The sequence below is a fragment of the Carcharodon carcharias genome, chromosome 33, assembly GCF_017639515.1.
Source record: "Carcharodon carcharias isolate sCarCar2 chromosome 33, sCarCar2.pri, whole genome shotgun sequence".
Lineage (NCBI taxonomy): Eukaryota > Metazoa > Chordata > Chondrichthyes > Lamniformes > Lamnidae > Carcharodon > Carcharodon carcharias.
In genome coordinates, this window is record NC_054499.1 from 179425 (window position 1) to 191469 (window position 12045).

The window sequence follows — 12045 nt, forward strand, 5'->3', positions numbered from 1 at the left end:
ATTCTGCACAAAAGTAACTCAGATTACAATCTTCAGTCAGAAAAAAAAATCTTTGTTTCCAATCTTCACCTCTAGGCAGCTGTACTCCACGAATGAGAATTCATTTTGAAGCAGGTGGTAGAGTTGGAAACCTAGTGCCAATTATTTACTTAATACTCGATTTATTTCCAGAGTGCAACATTACAGGTCTGTAATACTAAACATAAAGTACTCCAGTCCTGACACCATCCTTGTCAATCTCCTCTGTACCCTCTCCAATGTTTTTTACTTATTCTTTTCATGGGATGAGAGTATCACTGACAATATATATATTGCCCATCCCTAATTGCCCTTGAGAAGGTAGTGGTGAGCTGCCTTCTTGAACCACTGCAATCCATGTGGTGTAGGAACACCCGCCGTGCTGTTAGGGAGAGAGTTCCAGGATTTTGACCCAGCGACAGTGAAGGAACGGCTGATATATTCCCAAGTGCAGTCACATGTGGTCTAACTTGTATGTTATGCAGTTTTAACATAACCTCTCTGCTCACATACTCTAGACCTCGAACAACCAAGAACAGAAAATATTCCATCAGCCTTCTTGACTACCTCCCTACCTGTCCTGATACCTGCCAGGATCTGTACACATTCATTTTTCTAAGTCTTGACATTTTTCATAATGCTGCCATTTATTGTAATTTCCTGACTTTGCTTCTCCTCCTCAAATACATTACCTGACACTCCTCCAGACTAAATTCCATTTGCCACCTTTCTGCTCACGTGACCAGTCATTGATATCTTCCTGATGTCTACAGCTTTCTTCCCCATTATCCACCACCCAGATAATGTTCATATCATCTGCAAACTTCTTAATCACGTCCTCTGTATGTAATTCTAAATCATTGACATATACCACAAACGGCAAGGGACTCTTTCAGCCTTGTGGAAATCCCCTGGAAACAACCTCTTCCAGTCATAAAGATACCCCTCAACTGTCATCCATTGCTTTGAGCCAATTTTGGATCCAACTTGTCATTTTCCCATAGATCAGATGATTTTTGATTTACTGATCAGTAAACGATCATGTTGACAGATCCATGTTGACTGTCCTTGAGTAACCTGTGCCTTTCTGAGTTATGATTTAGGTTATCTCTCAGAATGACTCCAATGATCTGCCCAGCACCAAGGTCAGGCTGACTGTCATTACCCAATCTACCCTATAAGACAGGCAATATCAATATGGAAGAGAAGCTGCTTCACATAATTGTTAGAGCTTTTTAAGGATGTAAGCAGTGGAATTAAATCTGTAAACATTCAATAAGCTGTCATACAAGATCAGGGCACATGATTATAGTACATTAGCTTGAATTGAGGATTGATTAACAGAAAGTAGGAATAAACAGATCATCTTCAGGATGGCAAAAACAGAAATACCTGGAAAAACTCAGCAGGTCTGGCAGCATCTGCGGAGAGGGACACAGTTAACGTTTCGAGTCCGTATGACTCTTCAACAGAACTAAGGAAAACTAGAAAAGGGGGTGAAATATAAGCTGGTTTAAGGGGGGGTGAGCGGGGTGGACAGATAGAGCTGGATAGAGGGCCAGTGACAGGTGGAGATAACCAAAAGATGTCACAGACAAAAGGACAAAGAGGTGTTGAAGGTGGTGATATTATCTAAGGAATGTGCTAATTAAGGGTAGAAAGCAGGACAAGCAAGGTACAGATAGCCCTTGTGGGGGTGGGTGGGGTGAAGGTACAGATAGCCCTAGTGGGGGTGGGGTGGGGTGAATGTACAGATAGCCCTAGTGGGGGTGGGATGGGGGTGAAGGTACCGATAGCTCTAGTGGGGTTGGGGGTGGGGGTGGGGGGACGGTACAGATAGCCCTAGTGGGGGTGGGGTGGGGTGAAGGTACAGATAGCCATGGTGGGGGTGGGGTGAAGTACAGATAGCCCTAGTGGGGGTGGGGTGGGGGTGAAGGTACAGATAGCCCTAGTGGGGGTGGGGTGGGGTGAAGGTACAGATAGCTCTAGTGGGGGTGGGGTGAAGGTACAAATAGACCTAGTGGGGGTGGGGTGGGGTGTAGGTACAGATAGACCTAGTGGGGGTGGGGTGAGGTGAAGGTACAGATAGCCCTAGTGGGGGTGAAGGTACAGATAGACCTAGTGGGGGTGGGGTGGGGGGAAAGTATAGATAGACCTAGTGGGGGTGGGGTGGGATGAAGGTACAGATAGCCCTAGTGGGGGTGGGGTGAAGGTACAGATAGCCCTAGTGGGGGCGGGGTGAAGGTACAGATAGCCCTAGTGGGGGTGGGGGTGAAGGTACAGATAGACCTAGTGGGGGTGGGGTGGAGTGAAGGTACAGATAGCCCTAGTGGGGGTGGGGTGGGGGTGAAGGTACAGATAGCCCTAGTGGGGGTGGGGTGGGATGAAGGTACAGATAGCCCTAGTGGGGGCGGGGGTGAAGGTACAGATAGCCCTAGTGGGGGTGGGGTGGGCGGAAGGTACAGATAGACCTAATGGGGGTAGGGTGGGGGGAAGGTACAGATAGCCCTAGTGGGGGTGGGGTGGGGGGAAGGTACAGATAGCCCTAGTGGGGGTGGGGTGGGGTGAAGGTACAGATAGCCCTAGTGGGGGTGGGGTGGGGGTGAAGGTACAGATAGACCTAATGGGGGTGGGGTGGGGTGAAGGTACAGATAGCCCTAGTGGGGGTGGGGTGGGATGAAGGTACAGATAGCCCTAGTGGGGGTAGGGTGGGGTGAAGGTACAGATAGCCCTAGTAGGGGTGGGGGGGAGGTACAGATAGCCATAGTGGGGGTGGGGTGGGGTGAAGGTACAGATAGCTCTAGTGGGGGTGGGGTGAAGGTACAAATAGACCTAGTGGGGGTGGGGTGGGGTGAAGGTACAGATAGCCCTAGTGGGGGTGGGGGTGAATGTACAGATAGCCCTAGTGGGAGTGGGGTGGGGGGAAGGTACAGATAGCCCTAGTGGGGGTGGGGTGGGGGTGAAGGTACAGATAGCCCTAGTGGGGGTGGGGTGGGATGAAGGTACAGATAGCCCTAGTGGGGGTGGGGTGAAGGTACAGATAGCCCTAGTGGGGGTGGGGTGGGGTGAAGGTACAGATAGCCCTAGTGGGGGTGGGGTGAAGGTACAGATAGCCCTAGTGGGGGTGGGGTGGGGTGAAGGTACAGATAGCCCTAGTGGGGGTGGGGTGGGGTGAAGGTACAGATAGCCCTAGTGGTGGTGGGGTGGGGGGAAGGGATTGAAATTGGCTAAAAGGTAGAGATAAAACAATGGATGGAAATACATTTAAAAATAATGGAAATAGGTGGGAAAAGAAAAATCTGTATAAATTATTGGAAAAAACAAAAAGGAGAGGGAAGAAATGGAAAGGGGGTGGGGATGGAGGAGAGAGTTCATGATCTGAAATTGTTGAACTCAATATTCATTCCGGAAGGCTGTAAAGTGCCTGGTCGGAAGATGAGGTGTTGTTCCCATTTTCCAACTAGGCACTTTACAGCCTTTCGGACAGGATATTGAGTTCAACAATTTTAGATCATGAACTCTCTCCTCCATCCCCGCCCCACCCCCACTAGGGCTATCTGTACCTTCACCCCACCCCCACTAGGGCTATCTGTACCTTCACCCCACCCCACCCCCACTAGGGCTATCTGTACCTTCCTCCCACCCCACCCCCACTAGGGCTATCTGTACCTTCACCCCACCCCACCCCCACTAGGGCTATCTGTACCTTCACCCCACGCCATCCCCACTAGGGCTATCTGTACCTTCACCCCACCCCACCCCCACTAGGGCTATCTGTACCTTCACCCCACGCCATCCCCACTAGGTCTATCTGTACCTTCACCCCACCCCACCCCCACTAGGGCTATCTGTACCTTCACCCCACGCCATCCCCACTAGGGCTATCTGTACCTTCACCCCACCCCACCCCCACTAGGGCTATCTGTACCTTCACCCCACCCCACCCCCACTAGCGTTTTCTGTACCTTCACCCCACCCCACCCCCACTAGGGCTATCTGTACCTTCACCCCACCCCACCCCCACTAGGGCTATCTGTACCTTCACCCCACCCCATCCCCACTAGGGCTATCTGTACCTTCACCCCACCCCATCCCCACTAGGGCTATCTGTACCTTCACCCCACACCCACTAGGGCTATCTGTACCTTCACCCCACCCCCACTAGGGCTATCTGTACCTTCAACCCCTCCCCACCCCCACTAGGGCTATCTGTACCTTCCCCCCGTCCCACCCCCACTAGGTCTATCTGTACCTTCACCCCACCCCATCCCCACTAGGGCTATCTGTACCTTCACCCCACCCCACCCCCACTAGGGGTATCTGTACCTTCACCACACCCCATCCCCACTAGGGCTATCTGTACCTTCACCCCACCCCCACTAGGGCTATCTGTACCTTCACCCCACCCCCACTAGGGCTATCTGTACCTTCACCCTACCCCACCCCCACGAGGGCTATCTGTAATTTCACCCCACCCCCACTAGGGCTATCTGTAACGTCAACCCACCCCACCCACAGTAGGGCTATCTGTACCTTCACCCCCACCCCACCCCCACTAGGGCTATCTGTAACTTCACCCCAACCCCACTAGGGCTATCTGTACCTTCACCCCACCCCTACTAGGGCTATCTGTAACTTCACCCCACCCCACCCCCACTAGGGCTATCTTTACCCCACCCAACCCCCACTAGGGCTATCTGTACCTTCTCCCCACCCCACCGCCACTAGGGCTATCTGTACCTTCCCCCAACCCCAACCCCACTAGAGCTATCTGTACCTTCACCCCACCCCACCCCAACCCCACTAGAGCTATCTGTACCTTCACCACCACCCCCCCCCCCCCACAACTAGGGCTATCTGTACCTTCACCCCACCCCACCCCCACTATGGCTATCTGTACCTTCACCCCACCCCACCCCCACTATGGCTATCTGTACCTTCACATCACCCCACCCCCACAAGGGCTATCTGGACCTTCACCCCACCCCACCCCCACTAGGGGTATCTGTACCTTCACCCCCATCCCCACTAGGGCTATCTGTACCTTCACCCCACCCCACCCCCACTAGCGGTATCTGTACCTTCACCCCCATCCCCACTAGGGCTATCTGCACCTTCACCCCACCCCCACTAGGGCTATCTGTACCTTCACCCCACCCCCACTAGGGCTATCTGTACCTTCACCCCCACCCCACCCCCACATGGGCTATCTGTACCTTCACCCCACCCCATCCCCACTAGGGCTATCTGTACCTTCCCCCCACCCCACCCCTACTAGGGCCATCTGTACCTTCACCCCACCCCATCCCCACTAGGGCTATCTGCACCTTCACCCCACCCCACCCCCACTAGGGCTATCTGTACCTTCCCCCCACACCACACCCACTAGGGCTATCTGTAACTTCACCCCACCCCATCCCCACTAGGGCTATCTGTAACTTCACCCCACCCCACGTCCACTAGGGGTATCTGTACGTTCACCCCATCCCCACTAGGGCTATCTGTACCTTCACACCAGCCCACCCCCACTAGGGCTATCTGTACCTTCACCCCACCCCCACTAGGGCTATCTGTACCTTCAACCCACCCCACCCCCACTAGGGCTATCTGTACCTTCAGACCACCCCACCCCCACTAGGGCTATCTGTACCTTCACCCCCACCCCACCCCCACTAGGGCTATCTGTACCTTCACCCACCACACCCCCACTAGGGCTATCTGTACCTTCACCCCACCCCCACCCCCACTAGGGCTATCTGTACCTTCACCCACCACACCCCCACTAGGGCTATCTGTACCTTCGCCCCCACCCCCACTAGGGCTATCTGTACCTTCACCCCCACCCCACCCCCATTAGGGCTATCTGTAACTTCACCCCACCCCCACTAGGGCTATCTGTACCTTCACCCCACCCCCACTAGGGCTATCTGTACCTTCATCCCACCCCACCCCCACTAGGGCTATCTTTACCCCACCCAACCCCCACTAGGGCTATTTGTACCTTCACCCCACCCCACCCCCACTAGGGCTATCTGTACCTTCACCCCACCCCATCCCCACAAGGGCTATCTGTACCTTCCCCCCACCCCACCCCCACTAGAGCTATCTGTACCTTCACCCCACCCCCACCCCCACTAGGGCTATCTGTACCTTCCCCCAACCCCACCCCCACTAGGGCTATCTGTACCTTCACCCCACCCCCACTAGGGCTATCTGTACCTTCACCCCACCCCCACTAGGGCTATCTGTACCTTCATCCCACCCCACCCCCACTAGGGCTATCTTTACCCCACCCAACCCCCACTAGGGCTATCTGTACCTTCACCCCACCCCACCCCCACTAGGGCTATCTGTACCTTCACCCCACCCCATCCCCACAAGGGCTATCTGTACCTTCCCCCCACCCCACCCCCACTAGAGCTATCTGTACCTTCACCCCACCCCCACCCCCACTAGGGCTATCTGTACCTTCCCCCCACCCCACCCCCACTAGGGCTATCTGTACCTTCACCCCACCCCATCCCCACTAGGGCTATCTGTACCTTCACCCCACCCCACCCCCACTAGGGGTATCTGTACCTTCACCACACCTCATCCCCACTAGGGCTATCTGTACCTTCACCCCGCCCCCACTAGGGCTACCTGTACCTTCAACCCACCCCCACTAGGGCTATCTGGACCTTCACCCCACCCCCACTAGGGCTATCTGTACCTTCAACCCACCCCACCCCCACTAGGGCTATCTGTACATTCACACCACCCCACCCCCACTAGGGCTATCTGTACCTTCACCCCACCCCCACTAGGGCTATCTGTACCTTCACCCCACCCCCACTAGGGCTATATGTACCGTCACCCCACCCCCACTAGGGCTATCTGTACCTTCACCCCACCCCACCCCCACTAGGGCTATCTGTACCTTCACCCCACCCCCCACCCCCACTAGGGCTATCTGTACCTTCCCCCCACCCCACCCCCACTAGGGCTATCTGTACCTTCACCCCACCCCACCCCCACTAGGGCTATCTTTACCCCACCCAACCCCCACTAGGGCTATCTGTACCTTCTCCCCACCCCACCGCCACTAGGGCTATCTGTACCTTCCCCCAACCCCAACCCCACTAGAGCTATCTGTACCTTCACCCCACCCCACCCCAACCCCACTAGAGCTATCTGTACCTTCACCACCACCCCCCCCCCCACTAGGGCTATCTGTACCTTCACCCCACCCCACCCCCACTATGGCTATCTGTACCTTCACCCCACCCCACCCCCACTATGGCTATCTGTACCTTCACATCACCCCACCCCCACAAGGGCTATCTGGACCTTCACCCCACCCCACCCCCACTAGGGGTATCTGTACCTTCACCCCCATCCCCACTAGGGCTATCTGTACCTTCACCCCACCCCACCCCCACTAGCGGTATCTGTACCTTCACCCCCATCCCCACTAGGGCTATCTGCACCTTCACCCCACCCCCACTAGGGCTATCTGTACCTTCACCCCACCCCCACTAGGGCTATCTGTACCTTCACCCCCACCCCACCCCCACATGGGCTATCTGTACCTTCACCCCACCCCATCCCCACTAGGGCTATCTGTACCTTCCCCCCACCCCACCCCTACTAGGGCCATCTGTACCTTCACCCCACCCCATCCCCACTAGGGCTATCTGCACCTTCACCCCACCCCACCCCCACTAGGGCTATCTGTACCTTCCCCCCACACCACACCCACTAGGGCTATCTGTAACTTCACCCCACCCCATCCCCACTAGGGCTATCTGTAACTTCACCCCACCCCACGTCCACTAGGGGTATCTGTACGTTCACCCCATCCCCACTAGGGCTATCTGTACCTTCACACCAGCCCACCCCCACTAGGGCTATCTGTACCTTCACCCCACCCCCACTAGGGCTATCTGTACCTTCAACCCACCCCACCCCCACTAGGGCTATCTGTACCTTCAGACCACCCCACCCCCACTAGGGCTATCTGTACCTTCACCCCCACCCCACCCCCACTAGGGCTATCTGTACCTTCACCCACCACACCCCCACTAGGGCTATCTGTACCTTCGCCCCCACCCCCACTTTGCTATCTGTACCTTCACCCCCACCCCACCCCCATTAGGGCTATCTGTAACTTCACCCCACCCCCACTAGGGCTATCTGTACCTTCACCCCACCCCCACTAGGGCTATCTGTACCTTCATCCCACCCCACCCCCACTAGGGCTATCTTTACCCCACCCAACCCCCACTAGGGCTATCTGTACCTTCACCCCACCCCACCCCCACTAGGGCTATCTGTACCTTCACCCCACCCCATCCCCACAAGGGCTATCTGTACCTTCCCCCCACCCCACCCCCACTAGAGCTATCTGTACCTTCACCCCACCCCCACCCCCACTAGGGCTATCTGTACCTTCCCCCCACCCCACCCCCACTAGGGCTATCTGTACCTTCACCCCACCCCCACTAGGGCTATCTGTACCTTCACCCCACCCCCACTAGGGCTATCTGTACCTTCATCCCACCCCACCCCCACTAGGGCTATCTTTACCCCACCCAACCCCCACTAGGGCTATCTGTACCTTCACCCCACCCCACCCCCACTAGGGCTATCTGTACCTTCACCCCACCCCATCCCCACAAGGGCTATCTGTACCTTCCCCCCACCCCACCCCCACTAGAGCTATCTGTACCTTCACCCCACCCCCACCCCCACTAGGGCTATCTGTACCTTCCCCCCACCCCACCCCCACTAGGGCTATCTGTACCTTCACCCCACCCCATCCCCACTAGGGCTATCTGTACCTTCACCCCACCCCACCCCCACTAGGGGTATCTGTACCTTCACCACACCTCATCCCCACTAGGGCTATCTGTACCTTCACCCCGCCCCCACTAGGGCTACCTGTACCTTCACCCCACCCCCACTAGGGCTATCTGGACCTTCAACCCCACCCCCACTAGGGCTATCTGTACCTTCACCCCACCCCCACTAGGGCTGTATGTACCGTCACCCCACCCCCACTAGGGCTATCCGTACCTTCACCCCACCCCACCCCCACTAGGGCTATCTGTACCTTCACCCCACCCCCACCCCCACTAGGGCTATCTGTACCTTCCCCCCACCCCACACCCACTAGGGCTATCTGTACCTTCACCCCACCCCACCCCCACTAGGGGTATCTGTACCTTCACCCCAACCCCACTAGGGCTATCTGTACCTTCACCCCACCCCACCCCCACTAGGGGTATCTGTACCTTCACCCCACCCCCACTAGGGCTATCTGTACCTTCACCCCACCCCCACTAGGGCTATCTGTACCTTCACCCCACCCCCACTAGGGGTATCTGTACCTTCACCCCACCCCACCCCACCCCCACTAGGTCTATCTGTACCTTCACCCCACCCCATCCCCACTAGGGCTATCTGTACCTTCACCCCACCCCCACCCCCACTAGGGCTATCTGTACCTTCCCCCACCCCCACTAGGGCTATCTGTACCTTCACCCAACCCCATCCCCACTAGCGCTATCTGTACCTTCACCCCACCCCACCCCCACTAGGGGTATCTGTACCTTCACCCCACCCCCACTAGGGCTATCTGTACCTTCACCCCACCCCCACCCCCACCCCCACTAGTGCTATCTGTACCTTCACCCCACCCCTACTAGGGCTATCTTTACCTTCGCCCCCACCCCACCCCCACAACTCTATCTGTACCTTCACCCCACCCCACCCCCACTAGGTCTATCTGTACCTTCACCCCACCCCACCCCCCACTAGGGCTATCTGTACCTTCACCCCCACCCTACCCCCACTAGGGCTATCTGTACCTTCACCCCACCCCCACCCCCACTAGCGCTATCTGTACCTTCACCCCACCCCCACTAGTGCTATCTGTACCTTCACCCCACCCCCACTAGGGCTATCTGTACCTTCACCCCACCCCCACCCCCACTAGCGCTATCTGTACCTTCACCCCACCCCCACTAGGGCTATCTGTACCTTCAATCCACCACCACTAGGGCTATCTGTACCTTCACCCCACCCCCACCCCCACTAGTGCTATCTGTACCTTCACCCCACCCCTACTAGGGCTATCTGTACCTTCGCCCCCACCCCACCCCCATTAGGGCTATCTGTACCTTCCCCCCACCCCACCCCCCTGGGGCTATCTGTACCTTCACCCCACCCCCACTAGGTCTATCTGTACCTTCACCCCCACCCCATCCCCACTAGGGCTATCTGTACCTTCACCCCACCCCCACTAGGGCTATCTGTACCTTCACCCCACCCCACCCCCACTAGGGCTATCTTTACCTTCACCCCCACCCCCACTAGGGCTATGTGTACCTTCACCCCACCCCTACTAGGGCTATCTGTACCTTCGCCCCCACCCCACCCCCATTAGGGCTATCTGTACCTTCACCCCTCCCCACCCCCCTGGGGCTATCTGTACCTTCACCCCACCCCACCCCCCTGGGGCTATCTGTACCTTCACCCCACCCCCACTATGTCTATCTGTACCTTCACCCCCACCCCATCCCCACTAGGGCTATCTGTACCTTCACCCCACCCCCACTAGGGCTATCTGTACCTTCCCCCCACCCCACCCCCCTGGGGCTATCTGTACCTTCACCCCACCCCCACTAGGTCTATCTGTACCTTCACCCCCACCCCATCCCCACTAGGGCTATCTGTACCTTCACCCCACCCCCACTAGGGCTATCTGTACCTTCACCCCACCCCACCCCCACTAGGGCTATCTTTACCTTCACCCCCACCCCCACTAGGGCTATCTGTACCTTCCCCCCACCCCCACTAGGGCTATCTGTACCTTCACCGCACCCCCACCCCCACTAGCGCTATCTGTACCTTCCCCCCATCCCACCCCCACTAGGTCTATCTGTACCTTCACCCCCACCCCACCCCCACTAGGGCTATCTGTACCTTCACCCCACCCCACCCCCACTAGGTCTATCTGTACCTTGCTTGTCCTGCTTTCTACCCTTAATTAGCACATTCCTTAGATAATATCACCACCTTCAACACCTCTTTGTCCTTTTGTCTGTGACATCTTTTGGTTTTCTCCCCCTGTCACTGGCCCTCTATCCAGCTCTACCTGTCCCCCACCGCCCCCACCCCCCTTAAACCGCCTTATAGTTCACCCCCTTTTCTACTTTTCCTTAGTTCTGCTGAAGAGTCATACGGACTCGAAACGTTAACTGTGTTCCTCTCCGCAGATGGTGAGTTTTTCCAGGTATTTTTTGTTTTTGTTTTCGATTTCCAGCATCTGCAGTTTTTTGCTTTTATCTTCAGGATGGCAGTGTGTAACTAGTGGAGTGTTGCAAAGATCAGCACTGGGGACTCAGCTAGTCATTATCTCCACCAATGTCTGAGATGAGGGGGCTGAGCATTATATATTCAAATTTTCTAATGATATAAAGCTGGGTGGGAAAGAAAGCTGTGGGGAGGTTACAAAGAGATAGTGACTGGGTAAGTGATTAGACAAGGAGGTAGTGACTGGGTTAGTGATTAGACAAAGAGATAGTGACTGGGTAAGTGATTAGACATGGAGGTAGTGACCGGGTAAGTGATTAGACAAGGAGGTAGTGACCGGGTAAGTGATTAGACAAAGAGATAGTGACTGGGTAAGTGATTAGACAAGGAGATAGTGACTGGATAAGTGTTTGGACAAAGAGATAGTGACTGGGTAAGTGATTAGACAAGGAGGTAGTGACTGGGTAAGTGATTAGACAAGGAGGTAGTCACTGGGTTAGTGAATAGACAAGGAGGTAGTGACTGGGTTAGTGATTAGACAAGGAGGTAGCAGTTGGAATGTGGAGGTGTGAAAAAACAGAACATTTTTTGAAGTGTGGAAGATTTAGTAAGTCTCGGTATTTCAGAAGGATTTTGGTGTCCCTTATACACATATCATAGAAAGTTAACATGCAGCTACAGCAAGCAATTAGGAAGGCAAATGGTGTGTTGGTCTTTATTGCAAGGGGG